Here is a 24,799-nt window from a genome sequence, read left to right as displayed (position 1 = left end):
GTAGGGTGTTTCAATGCTTCTCTCTGTGAGGTGGTCGGCTTGCCGTGTGCCTCGGATCTCACGGCGCCGCTCCGATGTCCCGGCGCCGCTCCGATGTCCCGGCCTCAGCCTGTTCAGGTCTCAGCCTGTTCGGGAGCCATATGTTGCAGGAAGCACGGCCGAAAGCATGACAGACACCAGTAGAGTCAGATCATGCTCCATTTTATTGCCCGAATAGCCTAACTTTTATAGAGAACTTAACAGGGGTGGACAGTGTTTCACACAAGGTTATTGGTCAAAAGCACTCAGACAAACAACTATAAGAAAACAACCCCACCTGCAAGAAAACAACCCCTTGTGATTAGCAGTCACATAGACCTTGTCCTTGAAGCCAGCTACTGGTAACCATATTTTTCTGAATTCCTCAATTGGGCGATGTGGGAACACTGTCATGGGAACTTCTCATAGTTGCCCTGGTAGCTTGGTTTGCTCAGCTACAGCAAGCCATGGGACTTTTGCTGTTTCAAGAAATCCCTCAACAGTTAGGCACTGAAAGGGTTGCCCAGGGATGTGGTGGAGTCACCGTCCCTGGGGGAGCATAAGGTGAGGTTAGACGTGGTGCTTAGGGACATGGTTACACTGGTAGTAGGGGGATGGTTGGACCAGATGACCTTGGAAGCCTTTTCCATCCTTTATGATTCAATGATTCTGTGATTCTATGATTCTACTCTAGAGAGTTCTGTAAAATCCACCTGTACATACTGGAAGGGTCAAATTCCTGGTTCTCGCACCCCTTGGGTCTGACTGTGGGTGATTCTCCTATTTACCTTTTGACATAGTACACAACTCCTGCATACTTGTTTAGCCAGAGTATATATTCCCACACATACATATTTCTGTAGCAGAATGTCACACATCGCTTGAACTCCCCAACGACTCCCTTGATGTAAAATAGTTAATATTTGCCTCATTAGTGCTTTATTCAGCATTTCTCTCCCATCATGGAGTATCTGTTTTCCTTCAGACTCTGTGGATCCTAATTCCTTAAAAACCTCTTTCTCTTTTTCACTAAATATCTGTTATTCTGGTGGGGAGGGTACTTCAGATATAAGATAATCTATAGTGATTTCTGATTGCAAGGCCGCGTTCTGTGCTTTTTTATCTGCCACATGGTTCCCTTGGGCAGTGACCGAATTCCCTTTCTGGTGCCCTTTTACATGCACTATTGCTAAAAAAACTTTATCTAAAAGCGATCAGGGACAAGCACTCATTACAAGTTAATAAGGAGAAACTGATATGATCACATTTACGTGAGGTCAGAAGTCAAATGCGAGTCAAAGGCTTTTAAACTCTTGGGCCATAAACAGTGTCCTGGTGTCCTGGTTTCAGTTAGGACAGAGTTAATTTCTTTCCTAGTAGCTGGTAGAATGCTATTTTTTGGCTTAGGATGAGAAGAGTGCTGATAACATGCTGATGTTTTAATTGTTGCAGAGCAGTGCTTACGCCAAGCCAAGGGCGTTTCAGCTTCTCACTCTGTCCTGCCAACAGGTAGGCTGGGGGTGCAGAAAGAGCTGGGAAGGGACAGACACAGGACAGCTGGCCCAAACTAGACAGAAGGGTATTCCATACCATTTGACATCATGCTAAACAATATATAGGGGTGGCTAGCCAGGGGGAGGAGGGACAGACTGCTCAGGGTTAGGCTGGGCATCGGTCAGCAGGTAGTGAGCAATTGCATTGTGCATCACTTGTTTTGTACACATTATTAGTAGTACTATTATCATCATTATTGTTATTATTATTTTCCTGTCTTAATAAACTGTCTTTATCTCAACCCACAGGCTTCACTTTCCCGTTTCTCTCCCCCCTCCCAGGGAGGGAGGGAGGAGGGTGAGCGAACAGCTGTGTGGTGTTTAGCTGCCGGCCGGGTTAAACCACAACACCTGGTTTCGGATAGGATAGAGTTAATTTTCCTCCTAGTAGCTGATATGGTGCTGTGTTTGGGATTTAGGATGAGAATAATGTTGATAAGACACTGAAATTTTAATTGTTGCAGAGTAGTGCTTACACTAAGCCAAGGACTTTTCAGCTTCTCGCCCTGTCCTGCCAGTGGGCAGGTTGGGGTGCAGAGCAGGAGATGGGAGGGGACAGACCCAGGACAGCTGACCCAAACTGGCCAAAGGGGTATTCCATGCCATCTGACGTCATGCTAAACAATATATAGGGGTGGCTAGCTGGGATGGGGGGACTGGCTGCTCAGGGATAGGCTGGGCATCGGTCAGCAGGTGGTGAGCAATTGCATTGTGCATCACTTATTTCGTACACGTTATTAGTAGTAGTACTATTATCTTTTTTATTTTATTTTATTTTATTTTATTTTATTTTATTTTATTTTATTTTATTTTATTTTATTTTATTTTATTTTATTTTATTTTCTGTCCTAACAAACTGTCTTTATCTCAACCCACAAGCTTTCTTTTTTTTTTTTCAATTCTCTCTCTCATCCCATTGAGGAGGGGAGAGGGGAGGTGAGCAAAGGACTATGTGATGTTTAGCTGCCAGCTGGGTTAAACCACGACAGTCTTTTTGGTCATCAAGGTGGGGCATGAAGGCTTGAGATAATGACAAATCTAACCATAGCGTGTTAAAACAAAATAAAGTCAAAGGACCGGCACAAGAGATATAGTTTCTAGGAATAAAATAGCAAGATGAATGTAGTGAAATCCCAAGAAATGTGACCAACAAAATAACAGTATAGTGGGTTTACGTGGCAAGGTTTTGGTACCAGGGAGCCATAGGGATGGTTTATGTGAGAAGGATCTAGAAGCTGCCCCATGTTTGGTAAGGGCCACACTGCTGGACAGAGCCAGGACAATAAGCGATGTTGTTTTTCGCCTCTGTGAGAGCATATTTAAGACAGGAAAAAAACGTTGCGCCACACAGCAGCTGGGAGAGTGAGAGGGGTGAGGAACAGCCTTGCAGGCGCCAAGGTCAGTGCAGAAGGAGGGGGAGAGGTGCTCCAGGCGCCGGAGCAGAAGTCCCCTGCAGCCTGTGTTGAGGACCATGGTGAAGCAGGCTGTCCCCCTGCAGCCCATGGAGTACCACGGTGGAGCAGGGCTCCACGCTGCAGCCCGTGGAGGAGACCACGGTGGAGCAGGTGGCCCTGCACTGACGGAGGCTGTGGCCTGTGGAAGACCCCTGCTGGAGCAGATTCCGGGCTGGACCTGTAGCCCGTGGAGAGGAGACCATGCAGGAGCAGGTGACCTGGCAGGAGCTGCTGCCCGTAGGGGACCCAGGTTGGAGCAGTTTTCTCCTGAGGGATGGACCCCGTGGTACGGACCCATATCTGGAGCAGTTCTGGAAGAGCTGCTGCCTGTGGGAAGCCTGCACAGGATCAGTTCATCAAGGACTGCATCCCGTGGGAGGGACCCCACAGCACAGGGGACAAGCGGCACAGAAGAAGCTCTATAGACTGACCATAACCCCCATTCCCCTGTTCCCCTGCACCGCTCGGAGGGAGGAGGTGGAAGAGCATGGAAGGGGGGGAAGGCGCTTTTGGTTTCTTTCCTTTGTTTCTCACTTCTCTCGCTTGTTAGTAATAAGCAATAAATCTTACTGTCTCCCTATGCCGAGTCTGTTTTGCCCGTTACGATAATTACTGTGTGATCTCCTTGTCCTTATCTCAACCTTTGAGCCCTTTTCACATATTTTCTCCCCATTCCTCTTTGAGGAGGGGGAGTGAGAGAGCAGTTGTGGTGGAACTCAGCTGCCCACTTGAGCGGAACCGCCACAGGCTTTCACTATCTCTGCCATGTTTGGAACTGCGGCAGTCAAAGGTGTAGTGTTAGCATTCAACTGTCTGTAATCCACTGTAAAAGGCCATTGCCTGGCTGGTTTCTTTACCGGCCACACCGGTGAACTGTAAGGTGAATGGGTCCTTTTAATAATGCCTCTTTCTTCCAATTCTGTTACCACCCCGGCAATTCCCATAAGTGCTGCTGCTGACAATAGATATTGCCAAACATTAATGATTTTAGCGGGGGATAAGGGTATGGATGTTTGTAACAGACTCCATCTCACTGTGCCTGAATCCCTTTGATGTGTCATGAAACTCCACACAGTTCCATCAGGGAGTTTCCACATACGACCATGCAGTATGTCAAATCTTAAAATATTAGTATATGCAGCACCAACTAATACTTCTATCCTGGTTAATTTTTGTTCCTCTGGAAACCAGAGTGAAATTTTTGCAGTGGGGCATTGTTTTTCCCACAACATCGATTCCTGTGAATTTAACCCTGCGTCAACCAGGTGTTATGCTCAGGGTTTGTGCTGTCTTATGTGTAATTACTGACATTTCGGTCCTGGTGTCAATAAGGAAATTTACCAATATTTTTGGGGGTTCAACAGGAATGGCAATGATAGGGTCAGAGTGTTCATTAGAGAGCCATTGAATTGCTAATACCCACCGAGCAGGGTGGCTCACTGCCCTTCCCGGGGATAGGAGTTTTTTTGCTGACACCACAACTCACCTCGTTCCCTATTAGGTTTGAACCTCTCTTTGAATTTGGGGTATCTGGGATTTTGAGTGTGGATTTGGCAGACTCACCGAGAGTGGTCTTGGGACTTAATACTGGATGAACTAATCCAGCCCATTTGACGTCCGTACTTATCTATGTCTTGTACCAATTCACTCCAGGTGGGAATGGGGGAGTTCAGATTTCGCCTACGACCACTATCATCATCCCTACAAGCAGCTAGTATGTGATCCTGGGTATTTTCTACAAACATCTTAAGACAATCAGGGAGTCCACGGATGAGAGGGGTTAATCGAACCGGGTCAATAGGAGCTAACATCAGGGATTTCCTGAATTCATCTCTTTCATATATCGCCTGAATGCAGGCTGCTTTCTGTACTGCTACAGCCAGGTCAGAATAGCTCGTGGCTCTAATTTCCAGGGGTTCCCCTATCTCCCGGGGATCTATACCACCTGCCCAGTATGCTGCCCGTGCAGTTACAGAGTAATTATGGTCTCCTGGTGTGGCAGTTGAAAATACTCCAGGTCTCCAATAGCCTCCTGCCTCTTCCTCACTCAACATAATTCATTCTCCTCCTTCAAGAGAAACTCGCCACACATACTCAACTTCCAATTCCCCTGACCGCCTTGAGAACTTCTCCTGTATTTTAACCAACTCTGCCAGTGACCACGGAATCGTTCGCACAGTAGTGCGGATTTCATCATCATCATCAACACTAGTCTCAGTCTTAACCAATTTTCAGACACTGGCACATTATATGTGTTATGGGTTCTCCTCCTGCCCTTCCCCCTACAGTCAAAGACTTGGTCTCTGCTGCCTTTCACAGAAAAGCACAAACTAAGGAAACATAGTAATAGTGCCCTGTAAATTAAGTTGATGTACTTGATGCAGAAAAAAAAAAAAAAAAAAAAAAAAAAAAAAAAAAACACACTACAAGCTTACAAAACACATTGAACAAGCCACTCAGGACCTGCACTACATCTATTGTGAATTTAAGAGATCTGGAAGGTGATTATTCTATTCTAAGCAATACACAGCCTTCATCTTCTTTGTTAAGATTATTCAGTCGTTCTTTGTTAAAGCCACAGTACTTGTCAAAAACTAAAAATGTATTTCAACAAAATAACAACCTGTCGTGGTTTAACCCGGCCGGCAGCTAAACACCACGCAGCCGTTCGCTCACCCTCCCCCCTCCCTCTCTGGGACGGGGGAGAGAAATGGAAAGTGAAGCCCGTGAGTTGAGATAAAGACAGTTTAATAAGACAGGAAAATAATAATAACAAAAATAATAATAGCAATAATAATAATAATGATACAATGGTGATAATAGGAAAGTAATAATAATATGTACAAACAAGTGATGCACAATGCAATTGCTCACCACTCGCTGACCGATGCCCAGCCTAACCCCGAGCAGTCCGGCCCCCTCCCCCCGGCTAGCCACCCCTATATATTGTTTAGCATGACGTCAGATGGTATGGAATACCCCTTTGGCTAGTTTGGGTCACCTGTCCCGGGTCTGTCCCCTCCCAGCTCTTGCTGCACCCCCAGCCTGCCCGTTGGCAGGGCAGAGCAAAAGGCTGAGATGTCCTTGGCTTGGTATAAGCACTGCTCTGCAACAATTAAAGCATCGGGGTGTTATCAGCACTCTTCTCATCCTAAGCCAAAACACAGCGTTCCACCAGCTACTAGGAAGAAAATTAATTCTGTTCTAACTGAAACCAGGACACAACCATAAAGACAAATCATACCAAAAAAGGACATAGTTAGGGGCTTGGCTTTATTTTGCATCTTTGAAATTGCAATATTTTTAAAATATACTATTATTAAAAGATAATTTGGACCTATTAATATTAATTTACCATTGATAATATGTTACATAACTAAAATATATAGTAATGTTAGCATTTTATGATTGGCATGTACCATGTTTAATGTGAGAGACTTAAGCACTGTTGTATCGTGAAAACATTGTTAAAGTAAACATTTCGTTTTTCCCTTTACTTGAAGCTACAAATCTTTCTTTTTCCTCTTTTTTTCATAAGAAGTACTTGAATCAAACATGAACTATTGATGAAATTTTAACTGATTCTTTGACTCTACTTCCAATATAGACAGAAATAGGATACAGAGACATAGCATATTTAAGCTATTAGACATGCAGAAATGTTGTTATACTTTATTGTGTCTGCCTGTCCCCACCTCCTTTTCTATCCCTCCTCACCTCTCCCTTCCTCCTCTCTCTTTCACATATACACGGATGCACACAAACATGCGCTCACTCTCTCCCCTTTCTATGCAGAGCTGACAATATTGCATCTCACCAATATCTGATGTTATGGTTTAGAAGAATAGAAGTGTACTGGTAAAATGCATAATTTTAGCATTTCTACTTCTTGATATCTGTGGATTTATTTACAAATCCTTGAGTTCTGCTTTTTTCCTGTTTCTATATTGCTAACATGCCTATATTGTTGTGGGCAAATAAGAATCAAAATTTAACTGGCAAATATCCAAATAAGATATTATAAGATATCCATAATTTAGCTTTTTTTTTTTTTAAAAAAGAGACAATTTAAAGAGGTTTATGGAATTATGGATATATGAAGAGTATTTTGACTTTTGTTTTCTTAGTACTTCAACTACTTGGGTCTGTTTATGTAAAATGGCTGTAACAAACTAAATGTACATACACATAGGAATACGACATTCTGTACACATTGGAATGACGAAGTTCATAAATCCTTTTCAGTTGTGTTAATTAACACCCATAATCTGACATTGGCAGTATCAAGATATTGCAGAAAAGTGTTAAAATGCTAAAGTTATTCATTTTAGTTTTTCTTTTGGTAGCAAATAAAAAATGGATTTAACTAGTTCAAAGGAAGTAATTCATTCTTAGATAATTTTCAAATTTTAAGAAAGCATTTCAATAGCACATTTTACAATTGCCAAATGGACGTTTCTATCTTGTAAACAGAAGGATATAGAATATTTAATCAATGATTTATTTTTTAAATATTTATAGACAAAGGCTTGATTCTGCAAGTTCTGGCACACAAATAACTATATTTACCTGAGTAAACCTCTTAATATCAATGGGTTATTCATATGAGTAGTTTCTTACATGTATAAGTTAATTTACTTAATATGGCACCAAAACTAAAAAAAATAAATTCAATATGCGCTCCATTTACTATTTCACTGTATTTTTCTTTTTTTTTTTTTCGAGGTTCACTTGTGAACAAATATTTGACAATTAATTATTTTCCAAGAGTTGATATTATTTAGTTGCACCAGGCTACAACAATAAAAAACACACTATACGTAGTGTATGCTATCTACTTTTTTTCCTTTTTTATTTTGAAGTCACAAGATATTCCTCATAAATTCAGTATAAGTAAACTGCTGCTGTATTTAACATCAACATGCACTCTATATTATTAAGAGTGAATAATATTTTTCAAAAATAGAGTTAATTTGCAGATAGAAGCAAAAAAATCATTTCAAGATTATTTTGTCTGAGATTTGGATTTTTTTCTGTAAATCAGCACAGTGTTTTCACTGCCTCAGTAGTAAAGCAATTCAGAGTGGAGGATATCTTTAGACGGCATTCATTTAAGGGGGAAAGGAAGGGAGGTAAAATATGCATGTAGTATTTGTAATTCATATTGTTGCTCTGCTTCTATTTTACTCTAAGCTTACATAATGGCTGAGATATGGAGAGCTGGCATCCACACAGTGCAGCAGGAAAAAAACATCCTAATTAAAAATACAGATAATGGGGTTTCTTCCTCTCCTCTATGTTCTTCACTAATTATTACCATGCTTCTTTATTTTAAAAACAAAAATAAATACATATAGATGCATGCTTCACAAAAGTAACCTATTCTTAGAGGACAACAATGCAGAAGAATGCTTCTGAATGATCCACAATGCAAATAATAAACAATGCTGAATGGGGCTGGTGCCCTGGTGACAAAGGATATGGAGAAGGAAGAGTTGCTGAATGCCTTTTGTGCTTCAATCTTCACTGCTAAGATCAGCCTTCAGGAGTCTCAGACCCTGGAGACAAGAGAGGAAGTCTGGAGAAAGGAGGACTTTCCCTTGGTCAAAGAGGATGGGGTCAGAGATCAGATAAGCAAACCTGACATCCACAAATCCATGGGCCCCGATGGAATGCACCCATGGGTGCTGAGGGAGTTGGCTGATGTTATTGCTAGGCTGCTGTCTGTCACCTTTGAAAGGTTGTGGAGAACAGGAGAGGTGCCTGAGGACTGAAAAAAAGCTAATGTCACGCCAGTCTTCAAAAAGGGCGAGAAGGAGGACCCAGGCAACTACAGGCCAGTTAGCCTTACCTCCATCCCGGGAAAGGTGACGTAACAGCTCATCCTGGAGGTCACCTCCAATCATGTGGAGGATAAGAAGGTGATCAGGAATAGTCAGCAAGGATTCACCAAGGGGAAGTCATGTTTGTCCAATCCGCTATCCTTCTATGATTAGATGGCTAGCTGGGTAGATGAGGGGAGAGCGGTGGATGTGGTCTACCTTGACTTCAGCAAGGCTTTTGACACTGTCTCCTATAACATCCTCATAGACAAGCTCAGGAAGCACAGCCTAGGTGAGCGGACGGTGAGGTGGATTGATAATTGGCTGAATGGCAGAGCTCAGAGGATTGTGCTTACTGGTACAGTCTCATTGGAGGCTGGTAGCTAGCAGTGTCCCCCAGGGGTCAGTACTGGGTTCAGTCTTGTTCAACTTATTCATTAGCGATCTGGACAATGGAATGGAGTGCACCCTCAGAAAGTTTGCAAACGACATGAAGCTCAGAGGAGTGTCTGATACCCCAGAGGGCTGTGCTGCCATTCAGAGGGACCTCGAGAGCCTGGATGGTTGGGCTGAGAGGAACCTCATGAAGTTCAACAAGGTCAAGTGCAGGGTCTTGCACCTAGGGAGGACTAACCCCAAGCACCAGTACAGGCTGGGGGCTGGAGCAGCTCTGCAGAGAGGGACCTGGGAGTCCTGGTGGACAGCAGGCTGACCATGAGTCAGCAATGTGCCCTTGTGTCCAAGAAGGCCAACGGTATCCTGGGGTGCATTTGGAAGAGTGTTGCCAGCAGATCAAGGGAGGTGATCCTGCCCCTCTACTCAGCCTTGGTGAGGCCTCACCTGGAGTACTGTGTCCAGTTCTGGGCTCCCCAGTACAAGAGGGATATGGAGTTCCTGAAGCGAGTTCAGAGGGAGGCTATGAAGATGATTAGGGGGCTGGAGCATCTCTCACATGAGGAGAGGCTGAGAGAGCTGGGCCTGTTTAGCCTGGAAAAGAGAAGACTGAGGGGAGACCTCATTAATGTATATAAATATCTGAGGGGAGGGTGGAGCCGGTCTCTTTTCAGTTGTGCCCAGTGAGAGGACAAGAGGTAATGGGCACAAACTGAAGCACAGGAGGTTCTGGCAGAATATGAAGGGGCATTTCTTTACTGTGATGGTAACAGAGCACTGGAACAGGTTGCCCAGAGAGGTTGTGGAGTCTCCTTCTCTGGAGATATTCAAAACCTGCCTGGATGCCATCCTGCACAACGTGTTCTAGGTGATCCTGCTCAGCAGAGGGGTTGGACTAGATGATCTTCAGAGGTCCCTTCCAAACTCGGCCATTATGTGATTTTGTGATTCTGTAATAATGTTTTCCTTCATGAGTAGTTCCACTGATTTCAGCAGTGCTATTTGTGGGGTGATCATGGAGCTCAAAAGTTGGTCCTCTAATTCTATTTTGCCCTTGTGGATTTAAAGTAAGATGGCCTTTAAATGTCAGTGTATTTTCTGTTTTCATAGCTAAGTATACTTGAAAAGAGGTGAAACATTAGAAACAATTCTCAGGTCTTTCTTGCACAGACGCGTGTACATATTTACCAGGAAGCTTGACGGTCATAATGCTACAATTATTTTCATTGCTGTAAGTAATCATTCGTCTGTACAAAGTTAAGTTGTATGTAGACCTAATGTGAAGGTTGTCTTCTTTTATGCTACTTTTAGCGATCTGTCAACTATAGGTTACTGGTAGAGTATATTTTAAATGTTAATACTCTAAAGAAAACAAGAGAACATTAACAGACTGATCTGTTCACCAAGCTGCAAAATGTGTGTAAAACCTATATATGAAAGATCCCTAACAACATTGCAATGTTAAAACCTTAGATGCATGCTTCATGAAGGCAACCTATTGCTAGAAGACAATAATGCAGAAGAATATACCCTGTATTTTGTGCAGATAAGTTTGTTTTTAAATGGTCGTTTTCAAGATGTGTTATATTTTCTGCTTTGACCTGTCAAATTTTGTGCAAAGATGACTTAAGAACTGATTGTGATGTTTGGATTCTTTTCAAATATATTCTTCTACAGAAACAAACATTTAAAGTGTATAATATTTTTTTGATAAAAGCTACTATGTAAAAAATACCATTTCCCTAACAGGATAAAATACTATTTATCTTTTATTTACCAAAACTTGGATTTCAGTATATTTATTTCCATATACTGACACACTCCTGCTTAGGTAGTAAGAAGAGTAAAAAGTGATTATGATGCATTAGAATTGCAAAAATAAGACCTTACTTCAAAAAGACTTCATGCCCTGTGATCTCAGTGAATGTATGTTTTATTTCATTTTTCCAATTTTTAGTACCATTATCAGACATCATTTTAATTTTATTTCAAAACAAAACCAACATCCTTTCTATTATTATCTTTTCAACACATAATGACACAGGATTTTGTCATGATTTTGTGATTTAAGTGCTACCTTAAAAAAAAAAAAAGTCTTCATCTGTGAAACACATTCATAGATTCAGAGATATTATAGGCAAAAAAAGTACCTATTTTTAGCAATTATTCTTATTATGTTGTTTGGTACTTTATTCACTGGTCAGAAGCTTACTGTTACAGAATTCTAGGGTTTGGAAGGGACCTCCAGAGATCATCGGTCCAACCCCCCTGACAAAGCAGGTTCCCTAGAGCAAGTTGCCCAGGTAGGCGTCCAGATGGGTCTTGAATGTCTCCAGAGAAGGGAACTCCACAAACTCTCTGGGCAGCCTTTTCCAGTGCTCCGTCACCCTCACCGTGAAGAAATTCTTTCGCATGCCAGTGCGGAACTTCCTGTGCTCAGTTTTTTGGCTATTGCCTCTTGTCCTATCCCCACAAACCACTGAAAAGAGGTTGGCCAAATCCCTCTGTCTCCCACACCTCAGGTATTTATACACATGGATGAGATCACCCCCCCGACTTCTTTTCTCCAGGCTGAACAGACCCAGGTCTCTCAGCCTTTCCTCATAAGGAAGATGCTCCAGGCCCCGTATCATCTTTGTGGCCCTCCGCTGGACTCTTTCCAGGAGATCCCTGTCTTTCTTGTACTGGGGAGCCCAGAACTGGACACAATACTCCAGGCGAGGACTGACCAGGGCAGAGTAGAGGGGGAGGATCACCTCCCTCGACCTGCTGGCTACGCTCCTTTTAATGCATGCCAGGATCCCATTGGCCCTCTTGGCCACCAGGGCACACTGCTGGCTCATGGTCAACCTGTCGTCCACCAGGACCCGCAGGTCCTTCTCCTCAGAGCTCCTCTCCAGCAGGTCATCCCCCAGCCTATACTGATACTTCGGGTTGTTCCTTCCCAGGTGCAAGACTCTACACTTGCTCTTGTTAAATCTCATTTGGTTTCTTCCTACGCATCTCTCTAGCCTGTCCAGGTCTCGCTGAATGGCAGCACAGCCTTCTGGCATGTCAGCCACTCCTCCCAGCTTTGTGTCTTCAGCGTACTTGCTGAGGGCAGACACTATTCTGTGTTGTGTCTGTCTGGGATGGAGTCACCTTTCCCTGCAGCAGCCCACACAACCAGAAGGCAATGAAGCCAAGCAGCTGGGATCCCTCTCTAGAGAAAGGCTCATTGATAGAGTAATTGGGAGAGAGGCACAAGTTCTCAGCCTCTGGAGGCGACTCCAAGCAGCTGTGAACGAAAGGTATCCCCACAAGGAAAATACTGTACATCAAGTAGGCAAGTGGACCACTATGGATAAAGGTCTCCAGCACCTACAGGAATTAGCTGTGCTGGAGATGATTTATAGTGATTTGAACAATGCCCAGACACCTAAAGACCCTGATGAAGTCCAATGCACAGCATCCACGTGGCAGAAGTTTGTACGGGCTGCACCCTCATCACATGCCAGCACACTGGCAGCAATGGATTGGGAGGAGAGGATGGGGCCAACTGTGGATAATGTGTCCAACCAGCTTCATAAATATGAAGAAAATCACTCTGCCCCAGTATGGGCCTGCATTTCAGCTGTGGAGAGACTGTCCCAACGGTTAGAAGAACACATAACTTCCCCCTCACCTAGATGGAAGAATCTTTCAGCCATCAAGTGCCAGCATTCTCCTGCTCAAGCAAGGGAGAATCCGGGACGCCCACCGTGGGGTACCTTGTGGTTTTATTTACGTGACCACGGGGAAGATATGAGGAAGTGGGACAGTGAACCGACCTCAGCCTTAGCTGCTCGGGTACGTGAGCTGCGGAAAGATACAGCAGCAAGTAAAGGGGCCCCTAGGAGGATTGCTGCCCCAGTTTCTGTTGGGCAGTCCCCCAGAGGCAGTAGAAGGGCTAGTATTCCTCCTGACTCTGAAGGTAATATTGCACCAACCGAGACTCCCTGATTCCCATCCATGAGTTAATTCAACATCTGGAGAGCCAAGGAATGATCAGCAAGACTCATTCACCTTTTAACAGTCCCATATAGCCAGTGCGAAAGTCTAATGGCGAGTGGATGCTAATGGTGGACTATCGGGGCCTGAACGAAGTCACGCCATCACTGAGTGCTGCAGTACCAGACATGCTAGAACTCCAGTACGAACTAGAGTCCAAGGCAGCCAAGTGGTATGCTACAATCGAAATCACTAACGCATTTTTCTCCATCCCTCTGGCAGCAGCATGCAGGCCACAGTTTGCTTTCACTTGGAGGGGAGTCCAATATACATGGAATCGACTGCCCCAGGGGTGGAAACACAGCCCTACCATTTGCCATGGACTGATCCAGTCTGCGCTAGAGCAGGGGAAGCTCCTGAACACCTGCAGTACATTGATGATATTATTGTGTGGGGTGACAGAGCAGAAGAAGCTTTCGAGAAAGGGAAGAAAATAATTCAAATTCTCCTGAAAGCTGGCTTTGCTATTACACAGAATAAGGTCAAGGGACCCGCACAGGAAATCCAGTTCTTGGGGGTAAAATGGCAGGATGGACGTCGCCATATTCTGATGGATGTGATCAACAAAATAACTGTTATGCCTCTGCCAACTAGCAAAAAAGAAACACAAGCTTTCCTAGGCCTTGTGGGATTTTGGAGAATGCATGTGCCAGGCTATAGTCAGCTTGTGAGTCCTCTATATCGAGTGACTCTTCTTCACTCTATCGAGTGACTTCAAAAGAGGAACTCTTTTGAGTGGGGCCCTGAGCAGCAACAGGCCTTTGAACAAATCAAACAAGAAACAGCTCGTGCAGTAGCCCTTGTGCCTGTCCGTACTGGACCAGCTGTGCAAAACATACTTTACACTGCAGCTGGGGAGCATGGGCTCACCTGGAGCCTCTGGCAGAAGACCCCAAGAGAAACTTGAGGTCGACCACTGGGGTTCTGGAGCCGGGGCTATCGAGGATCAGAAGCCAATTACACCCCAACTGAAAAAAAAATATTAACAGCATATGAGTGTTGCGAAGCACGGACGAAAGCACGACAGACACCAGCAGAGTCAGATCATGCTTCACCAATTTATTGCCCGAATAGCCCAACTTTTATAGTGAATTTTACAGGGGTGGACAGTGTTTCACACAAGATTATTGGTCAAAAGCACTCAGACAAACCGTTAAGAAAATAACACCACCTTTTGATTAGAAGTTAGGAAAACAACCCCCTTTGTGCTTAACGGTCACGTAGGCCTAGTCCTTGAGGCCAGCTGCTGATAACAATATTTTCTGAGTTCCTTAATTGGGTGATGTGGGAGTCATTGCCGTGGGAGCTTCTCACAGTTACTCTGGCAGCTTGGTTTGCTCAGCTACAGCAGGCCCTGAGATTTCTAAGGCCTACCCCTGGTTGCTTAAAGCAAGCTTAGATCGAACAATTATGCCAATTCCCAACAATTCTCCTGTTTTCTTTTTGTACAAGCAGTACTTGGTTTTACAGCAGATGTCAAATACATAACATAACACAACTATACAACTTAACCCTAATAACACCACAATTACTGTAAGCACTTAATGGTAACACAATTTAATAGTAAGCAACACAACTTAATAGTAACACACTTAAACCTAATCACTTGATGGTGATCAAAGGCTGTTCTTGACAGTCCTTGAGGTGTCACAGCCCACGTCATTGTCAGAATGATTATCAGGAACCTCTTCATGGTCGTCTTCAGCGTGTGCAAATTCTAAAACTGCTTCAGTCCACTTTACAGTGATCCACTGGGTACCTGTTCCCGGCACCACTTCAAAATCCCTATAACATTTTGCAAGTAACCCTTTAACCACATTTATCACAATACTACATGTAATGATGATTGACACCACAATGAACAGAATCCTTAATGCCCCTTTGACTAATCCCAGTAACCATCTATGCATTGTTTCAAACAAATCAGTGAACCATTGATTGAAAGGATTGATATCATATTGAATCTTTCTAATAAATCCATTTTTCTATGATTTTTGCCGGCACCAATTACCTATGCTTTTAGCCTGCACTGTGGTTATATCCCGGGATCCTACACTATGGCAACAATAACCTGTACTGAGGCTATATTCCGGAATCCTGCACTATGGCAACAATAACCTGTACTATGGCTATATCCCGGGATCCTGCACTATGGCAATGATAACCTGGACTATGGTTATATTCCGGAATCCTGCACTATGGCAACCTTCCTTCCTGCACTATGGCAATAACCTGCACTATGGCAACCTTCCTTCCTGCACTATGGCAATAACCTGCACTATGGCAAAAACGCGCTCTCACTCATACAGTGCACAGCACAATCGCACACCCAGAGCACAATCGCACACCCAGAGGCCTCTGGCACATCTCACTCTCAATCATACCACAACCTCAATCATACCACAAGAATATAATTTAGAATGATAAGCAAACAAACAAGTATTGTCTCTCATTGTGTTCCCCATGAAGTGACTTGCAACACTTTGTTTTAAAACCTTACCCTTACACAAATACTTTCAACACAAAATACCTGGACATTTAAGAATAACACATACAATTATTAACACTCCAGTTAGTATCCCTCCAGCAGCTGAAAACATACTGTTTGTCTGTAGCTACAGGAGATCTTTGTCTGCTCCTGCGGTGAGCAGCTGAGAGTGGAGTCCCCTCCGAACAAAACGCTCAGGGTGCACCTAGGGGCGTCCACACCGCAGCCGATCCCCGCAGCCGAGCAGTTGTTACGTGCGGCCACAGATGCCACTCCAAGCACTAAAATTGCCAATGCCGCTCTAGCTGCAACCCCACACAATTCAACATTATCATTGCTATCCGGTGCAAGCAATGCCCATTTATGTCTGATGATTTCATGCAACTGCAACAAGCTAGAAGCAAATACAATGAGTTTATCTAAGTAACATGGACTTCTGATAGCATTTGCAGGGATGCCTTGCCAGGCCCTATCCCCACAAATCAGAAAAACATCAGGAGGTAAGGCCAAAGCTGTACAATTGTTCCAAACACTGTAGTTGTTACCCCTTGTCTCCATGCTATGAACCCCTAAACCCTGCTTAGCAGCGTCATTGTAATCACAGGTGATATTTGTATTTTTGTACCGGTATGGCCTTTTCCAGGTTCCTGTAGCAGGAATCATCTGATATCCACGGCTACGTTCACATTTGTAGCCACCTTTCAGATTGATACAGATTTGACTACAGATACCAGGGTTTTGACATTCATCAAAATCTCCACAGTTTCTCTTTTCTACAAAGTCAAACCCAGCTGGACAGTCACATTCATTTATGTTGCATTCCTTCAGGGGCTCATCACCCCAGTCCTTGCAGTCTCTCTGCTGGTTACACACTTTATTGATATTTATGCATTCTCCACTTCTGCACTTGAATTTGCCAGGTCCAGAGCACTGAATAACATTGTTACAGTTTGCTTCATCAGTGCCATCCAGACAGTCTCTCACACCACTGCACTGCCTACTTCCATGGACACAGTTCCCATCTTCACATCTGAACTGGTCTGGCCTGCAAGTCTGAGAAGGGCAGTTAATTTCATCACTTCCATCCTTGCAATCAGGATCTCTGTCACAGTCTTTTTCACCTGAGCCGCACTGCACCTCATTCACAGAACACTTCACCAGAGGTGCAGGCTGGCAGCCACACTGCTCAAAAGATTCATCCGAATGGTCGGAGCAGTCACCTTGACCATTGCAGACAAAGCTTTTGGAAATACATTGCCCACTATTGCATGTAAATTCTGCTGCACTACAAGTCACAATGCCACAATTCTCTTCATCTTCTGCACTGTCACAGTCCTTTTCACCATCACATTTCCAGGACACTGGTGCCCGCCGCCCCGCACCTGTGTCACTTATACTACTGCTATTACCCGTGCCATCAGTGTCAGTGGCATCCTCCTAGTACCGTTTCTGTCTTTGCCGCCCCTTACTCTCCCCCTTTTTTTTTTTGCCACTGGCCATTCACCACAAATGGATGAGACACAAGATTACTAGTTAGGAAAGAGCGTGTAACATCTGCTATACGGCTGCAGGCGATCTGCTGGTTTTGGTAATACTCTAGCTGCCTCTCTGCCAGGTCCACACGCTGCAGCAGGTTCTCAATGAAGTGCTGGAGCCTGGCTTTTCCCTGCAATTCTTTTTCTGCCTCCTCCTCGAACTCGCTGAGGCGCTGCTTCAAGGCCGCGATCATCTCCACCGCCACGTCCACCTGCCTGCTGAGCACCCGCTCCCTCTGCTGCACCTCCTGCTTCTTCTGCGAGAGCTGCACGAAGGCCTCCCGCACCTCCAGCAGCTCCGCCGTCTTCTGGGCCAGCTCCCCGGTCAGCCTGTCGAGCCACTTCTCCATCGTCTTGTCCACGGCCTCCACCATCCTGCTGAACTTCGCCCTGACATGCGCGCCGCAGCCGAACCGACCGCGCTCCCCGCAGCGCGGGCAGCGGAACAGCAGCGCCTGGCCGGCCACGGGCAGCCCCTCCGGCCACGGGAAGCCGCCCTGCTCCGCGCCATCCTGCTGCATCCTCCGCCTCGGCGGGGCGGGCTTGGGAAACTTCGGGCACGGGGACCGGGACTGGCCCCAGCCGAGAGGTGGCCGCCCGCGGCCGCGCTGCCCCGGCCAGTGCCGGGGCTGGGAGCAGAGCGGCCGCGGGAGGCGTTTGCGACTCTTCCCGCTGTTCCGGCCGTTTCCCGGCACGTTGTATCGACATGCCGCTTCCTTGTGATTGTTCGACTGACAATTTGAGCACCATACTGCCCCAGCTTTGCAGTATTGTCTCACGTGTCCAAAAGCACCACAACGATAACATCGGCAGCGGTGTGGTAATTGGTTACTAGGGGGTGGTACTTGACCACCGGCGGTTTGCAAAGGAGCAAGAGCTGCAAGGACCTGACTCTGTGTAGACTGAACATGCTGTTTCACAGCCTGTGCCTGTTCTCGCATGCTGTCACCTAATTGCTTTACTGCCTCTACTAACATAGCCTGTGGGCCTACTGGTACCTGAGCCATTCTTTCCAACCCTTCCTCGATTGTCCATGTCCCGGGTAAGGAAGCTAATATAGTGCAGGTAGAGGGGTTGCTATTCTGAATTGCACACTGTTTTAATATCATGCCCTGGAGGTAATCGGGCACCCCTGCCGCCTGTATGGCGTTTGCTACGCGATCAATAAAAAGCCCAAATGGTTCCTCTCTACCCTGTTTGATTCCCATGTAGGAAGGTATTCCCCCTGGCCCCTTTATCCGATCCAATGCTCTTCTGGCTGTTTTCATTGATTCCTTGGCTTTATCAGGTCCCAGCAATGCCTGTGCTTCTGTCCTAAAATATGGTCCTATCCCCATCAACTCTTCCAGTGTGACCCCATGTAAAGGGTCCCCCGGTGCTCTTATCACTGCAACTGCTTCTTGACAAGCAGCGTGCCAATGGGCATTAAATAAGAGCTGCTGGTGTTGGGTCAAAATTAACTTCATTATGTTGCGTATGTCTCCTGGAAGCAAAATATTTGTTCCCCAAATGTAGTCCAGCATGTGTCTCGTAGGTTCACCTTTCAGACCTGAGTCATTTACTGTGGACCGCAGCTGAGTTAACAATTTCCAGTCCAAATTCACTAGATTAACCGTAACATTACCCTGGGCGTCCGGTGATGAGTATATTACCAGGAAGGCCTCTGGAATCAATTGTGCAGCTATCTCGTGTTCACCCTCACGTAGGGCCTCATTTGCTATTTGGTTCCACATCCTCTGCCTCTGTTGAACACCGTCTGTAAACGGGCTTGTATTTTTTCTGTCTGGTTTTTGCTCTCCTATTTCCTTGTCCATCTGAGGGTTAACACTATCAGCTCTTCCTGGCAATCCCAGTCGCTCTGTAGCGGCAGCAGCGACTCTCTGCTCAGCCTGATGTATAGCTAAGGCATTAGTGACTGCTTTCCAAGGCTTCGATAATTTTTTAGCAGTCTTATTGTCATTAATAACTTCATCAAACAATTTGTCCCCAAATTTGCGCCACTCTGCTTGTTCAAAAACTGTATCCGGATTGATAAAACAACCCTGTGCTACTCCATATGCTAATAATCCTGGTAAATCCTTTTTGCAGTCTATACCCTGCGTGTTGCGTTTTTCTAAAAAGCATTTGAGCAAATCATATGCCGCTTGTCTCTCCATGCCTTTATTTATGCTGTTGCAGCCTTTGCGAGACACATGACTGACAGGGACCCTCTATAGGTGCTCTCGGGTGCGGGGATTCCGCGTTTACATCCCGTTACGTCCCGTTCACCTGTCAGACTGCGGGTGCGGGGATTATCGTCCCTTTCACCTCCACCGCGATTACTTCAGTGTCCCGCGATTACTTCAATTTCCTGCGCGGTTCCGTTTCCCGCGTCTCTCACCGTGAGTCCCCGTGTCCCCGCGTCCCACCGTTTCCCGCGTCTCTCACCGGGAGTAGCGCGTCTCACCGTGAGTCCTGCATACAGCGTTTATGGCTCGGTGTCTGGTCAGCTGCAGCGCCGGTCCGATGTCCGCTCCGAAGTTCCGGCGGCGCTCCGATGTCCCGCGCCGCTCCAATGTCTCGGCGCCGCTGGTCCCAATGCCGCTGGTCTCCTGCTCTACCTGCGTTCGGATGTGCCAGCGCCGCTGGTGTCCCGCTGCGCTGGTGTCCCGCTGCGCTGCGATGTTTGCCCCGGCGCCGCTGCGATATCCGTGCTCGGCTGCGATGTCTGCTCCGGTGCGATGTCTGTCCCGCTGCGATGTCCTGTTCAGGTCCTGTTCAGGTCTCAGCCTGTTCGGGCGCCATTTGTTGCGAAGCATGGACGAAAGCACGACAGACACCAGCAGAGTCAGATCATGCTTCACCAATTTATTGCCCGAATAGCCCAACTTTTATAGTGAATTTTACAGGGGTGGACAGTGTTTCACACAAGATTATTGGTCAAAAGCACTCAGACAAACCGTTAAGAAAATAACACCACCTTTTGATTAGAAGTTAGGAAAACAACCCCCTTTGTGCTTAACGGTCACGTAGGCCTAGTCCTTGAGGCCAGCTGCTGATAACAATATTTTCTGAGTTCCTTAATTGGGTGATGTGGGAGTCATTGCCGTGGGAGCTTCTCACAGTTACTCTGGCAGCTTGGTTTGCTCAGCTACAGCAGGCCCTGAGATTTCTAAGACCTACCCCTGGTTGCTTAAAGCAAGCTTAGATCGAACAATTATGCCAATTCCCAACATATGAGGGGATTTGAGCTGCTTCAGAAGTTGTGGGTACAGAAGCACAACTCCTTTTGGCCCCATGGCTACCTGTGTTACATTGGATGTTCAAAGGGAAAATCCCCACTACACATCATGCAACCGACGCTACGTCGAGTAAGTGGGTAGCATTAATAAAACAGCGGGCTCGAATGGGGAAACCCGGGAATCCTGGAAGAGATTATGGACTGGCCAGAGGGCAGGGATTTTGGAGTACCAACAGAAGAGGTAACTCCTGCTTAAGAAGCACCACCATTCAATGACTTGCCAGAAGACAGAAAGCAGTATGTATTGTTCACTGACAGATCCTGCCGTGTGGTAGGGAGCCATCGGAAGTGGAAAGCTGCTGTGTGGAGTCCCACACGACAAGTTGTGGAGGCCATGGAAGGGGGAGGCAAGTCAAGTCATTATGCAGAAGTGAAAGCTATACAACCGGCCCTAGAAATTGCTGAAGGAGAAAAATGGCCAGTACTGTATCTCTACACTGACTCATGGATGGTGGCAAATGCTCTGTGGGGGTGGCTGCAGCAATGGAAAGAGAGCAACTGGCAGCACAGAGGTAAACCTATCTGGGCTGCTACCCTGTGGCAAGATATTGCTGCCCGGGTAGAAAACCTGGATGTTAAAGTACGTCATGTAGATGCCCACATGCCCAAGAGTCGCACTACTGAAGAACATCGGAACAAAGAAGTGGATCGAGCTTCGAAAACTGAAGTGGCTCAGGTGGACCTAGACTGGGAACGTAAGGGTGAGCTGTTTGTAGCTCGATGGGCCCATGAAACATCAGGACATCTAGGGAGGGATGCCACATACAGATGAGCTCATGATCGAGGGGTGGACCTGACCATTGAGGCCATCACACAGATTACCCATGAGTGTGAGACCTGTGCTGCAATCAAGAAAGCCATGAGGGTAAAGTCTCCCTGGAATAGGGGGAGATGGCTTGGATTTCGATATGGTGAGGCCTGGCAGATTGACTATATCGGACCACTCCCACAAACCCACCAAGGCAAACGTTACATACTTACCATGGTAGAAGCAACTACTGGGTGGCTGGAAACATATCCAGTAAACCATGCCACAGCCCAAAACACTATCTTGGGCCTGAAAAGACAAGTACTGTGGCGACATGGTACACCAGAGAGAATTGAGTCCGACAATGGCAATCACTTTCAAAACAATTTGGTCACCTCCTGGGCCAAGAGACATGGCACTGAGTGGGTGTATCACATCCCTTATCACCCACAAGCCTCTGGGAAAGTTGAGAGGTACAATGGACTGTTAAAGACTGTTACGAGCATTAGGTGCTGGGACATGGAAACAATGGGACATAATTCTACCAGAAGCCACTTGGCTAGTTAACAACAGGGGATCTGACAGCCGTCCTGGTCCTGCTGAAACAAAACCCCTACACACTGTGGGAGAAGCTAAAGTCCCTGTAGTGCATGTGGGGAAGTGGATGGGGAAGGCGGTGTGGGTTGCTCCTGCCTCGGGAAAAGGCAAACCCACTCGTGGGATTGTCTTTGCCCAAGGACCAGGGTATACCTGGTGGGTCATGCAAAAGAATGGGGATATCAAGTATGTGCCTCAAGGAGATTTGACACTAGGAGAAAATTAATCTGTCATCCAAGTTATGTGTTGTAGGAGGACACTGCAGAACCAATGACAGGTCAACTTTGCAAGGAACTGGGCAAGTGCAACAGTGATGTGAGCTAAGCTGGTGCCGGTGTCAAGAAAACCAACTTCGCCTGCCCTGAGTGACCACTGACAGATGAAGCTGAAACCATCAACAGTTTTTATGAACATCTTGGGAAAAGACCTATGGAATGAAAGGAAGTACAGACGTATAAATACTTAAATGGACAGAGAACAATGGTGATGAGAGCATCTATATACTAAACTGTGTGGTACCTGAGTGTGACATAAATGTTATGGAATAAGGGGTGGAGGTTGCGTTGGGTCTGTCTGGGCTGGAGTCACCTTTCCCTGAAGCAGCCCACACAGTACTGTGCTGTGCTCTGCACTCGTAGCTGGAACAGCACTCCAGTGTTGTGTCTATTGCTGCATAGTGCTGGCACAGCATCAGGACTCCTTCCAAGCCCCAAGAGCCAGCAGGCTGGGGGTGGGCAAGTGATGGGGAGGGGACATCGCCAGGGCAGCTGACCTAAACCAACCAAAGGGATATTCCATAACATCTGATGTCACACTCAGCAATAAAAAGGGGGGCTCTCGTGGGGGAGGGGGTTGTTCCTCCTGAACAACCTCTACGCATTTTGAGGCCCTGCTTCCCAGGATGTGGCTGAACATTGCTCGTTGATGGGAAGTAGAGAATAATTTTTTTTCCTTCTCTCTGTGCTTCCGCACGGCCTTATTGTTTCTTCTGTTTCTTTTTCTCCCCATTCCCTTTCCCTTTAATTAAGCCTTTCTCATTTCAAACCTCAGGCTCTCTGTATTGTATTTTCTCCCCCTTCCTCTTTCAGGAGAGGGGGAGTGAGAGAGCAGTTGTGGAGCTCGGCTGCCCACCCAAGTAAAACCACCACATATTCCCTCATCAAGGTCGTTGATGAAGATGTTGAACAAGACCGGACCCAGCACCGACCCCTGGGGAACACCGCTAGTCACAGATCTCCAGCCAGACTGTGCCGCTGATCACTACTCTCTGAGCTTGGCCAGTCAGCCAGTTCTCAACCCACCTTACCGTCCACTCCTCTATCCCACACTTTCTCAGCTTTGCTAGCAGGATGTCGTGGGAGATAGTATCAAAAGCCTTGCTAAAGTCAAGGTAGATGACATCCACTGCTCTCCCCTCATCTACCCAGCTGGTGATGCCATCGTAGAAGGCAACGAGGTTGGTCGAGCACGATTTCCCCTTGGTGAATCCATGCTGACTACTCTTTATAACCTCATTCTCGTCCACTTGATTGGAAATGGCATCCAGAACAAGCTGACCCAACACCTCTCCAGGGAGAGAGGTGAGACTGACTGGCCTGTAGTTTCCCGGATCCTCCTTCTTTCCCTTCTTGAAGACCGGAGTGCAATTGGCTATCCTCCAGTCTTCAGGCACCTCTCCTGTTCTCCAGGATCTTTCAAAGACGATAGAGAGCAGTTTGGCAATCACCTCTGCCAACTCCCTTAGCACACGAGCAGGTGACCTGGCAGGACCATGGGGGACCCAGGTTGGAGCAGTGTGCTCCTGACGGATGGACCTCATGGTACGGACCCATATCTGGAGCTGTTCTTGAAGAGCTTCTGCCTGTGGGAAGCCTGTGCAGGATCAGCTCAGGAAGGACTGCATCCCGTGGGAAGGACCCCATGTTGGAGCAGGGGAAGAGACTGACCGAGAAGAGGCGGCGGAGACAAAGTGCTATAGACTGACTGCAACCCTCATTTCCCCATTCCCAGGCACCGCTCGGGGGAAGGAGGTGGAAGAGGGCAGATGGGGGGAAGACATTTTTGTTGTCTTTCCTTTGTTTCTCACTTCTCTAGCTTGTTAGTAATAGGCAATAAATCTTACTATCTCCCTATGCTGAGTCTGTTTTGCCTGTCACGATAATTGTTGAGCGATCTCCCTGTCTTTATCTCAACCCTTGAGCTCTTGGCATCATATTTTCTCCTCCTTTCCCTTTGAGGAGGGGGAGTGAGAGAGCGGCCGTGGTGGAACTTGGCTGCCCACCACAGTTCTTTTTGGCACCCAACGTGGGGCTCAAGGAATTTGAGATAAGGGTGATAGTTGAGAGAAGTAACAGGCAAAACATAGACTGGATGTTTTTATGAATGTAATAGTTGTGAAGATTTCAAGAAAGTTGTAATTGTGAGGAATATGTTTCATATTAGTGTGGTGAAGTGACCAGGGGTGGTGTGTGTATAAATTGTCCACTCTGTTGGTGTTGTGATGATGTAATGCTTATATTGGTGTGGGCAATTCATTTTCTTTTTGATGTAAATGAAGTTTGTGATGACTGTGATGATTGTAAAGTAAGAGAATGTTGTGATTATTCTTAAATATGCTTTTCACAGAGGCGAGGGGTGGAATGTAGTGGTTTTATGTGGCAAGGTTTTAGAAGCAGGGAGCCATAGGGGTGTCTTCTGTGCAAAGACTCTAGAAGCTGCCCCATGTAACATAAGGGGGGGACCCGCGGGAACGGGGTTAAGCTGAGGCAGGGGAAGTTTAGGCTTGACATCAGGAGGGGGTTCTTCACAGAGAGAGTGGTTGCACACTGGAACAGACTCCCCAGGGAAGTGGTCACTGCACCGAGCCTGACTGAGTTTAAGAA

At 46.2% G+C, this 24,799-nt stretch overlaps 1 pseudogene; it reads left to right on the top strand.

Moving 5' to 3' along the window:
• Positions 1–24,799, top strand: part of LOC137846706 (very low-density lipoprotein receptor pseudogene) — a 666,922-nt pseudogene that overhangs the window by 172,799 nt on the left and 469,324 nt on the right.

The sequence above is a fragment of the Anas acuta genome, chromosome W (genome assembly GCF_963932015.1).
Source record: "Anas acuta chromosome W, bAnaAcu1.1, whole genome shotgun sequence".
Classification (NCBI taxonomy): domain Eukaryota; kingdom Metazoa; phylum Chordata; class Aves; order Anseriformes; family Anatidae; genus Anas; species Anas acuta.
Note: the sequence above shows the minus strand (reverse complement) of the source record. Positions and strands in the feature narration are given on the sequence as shown.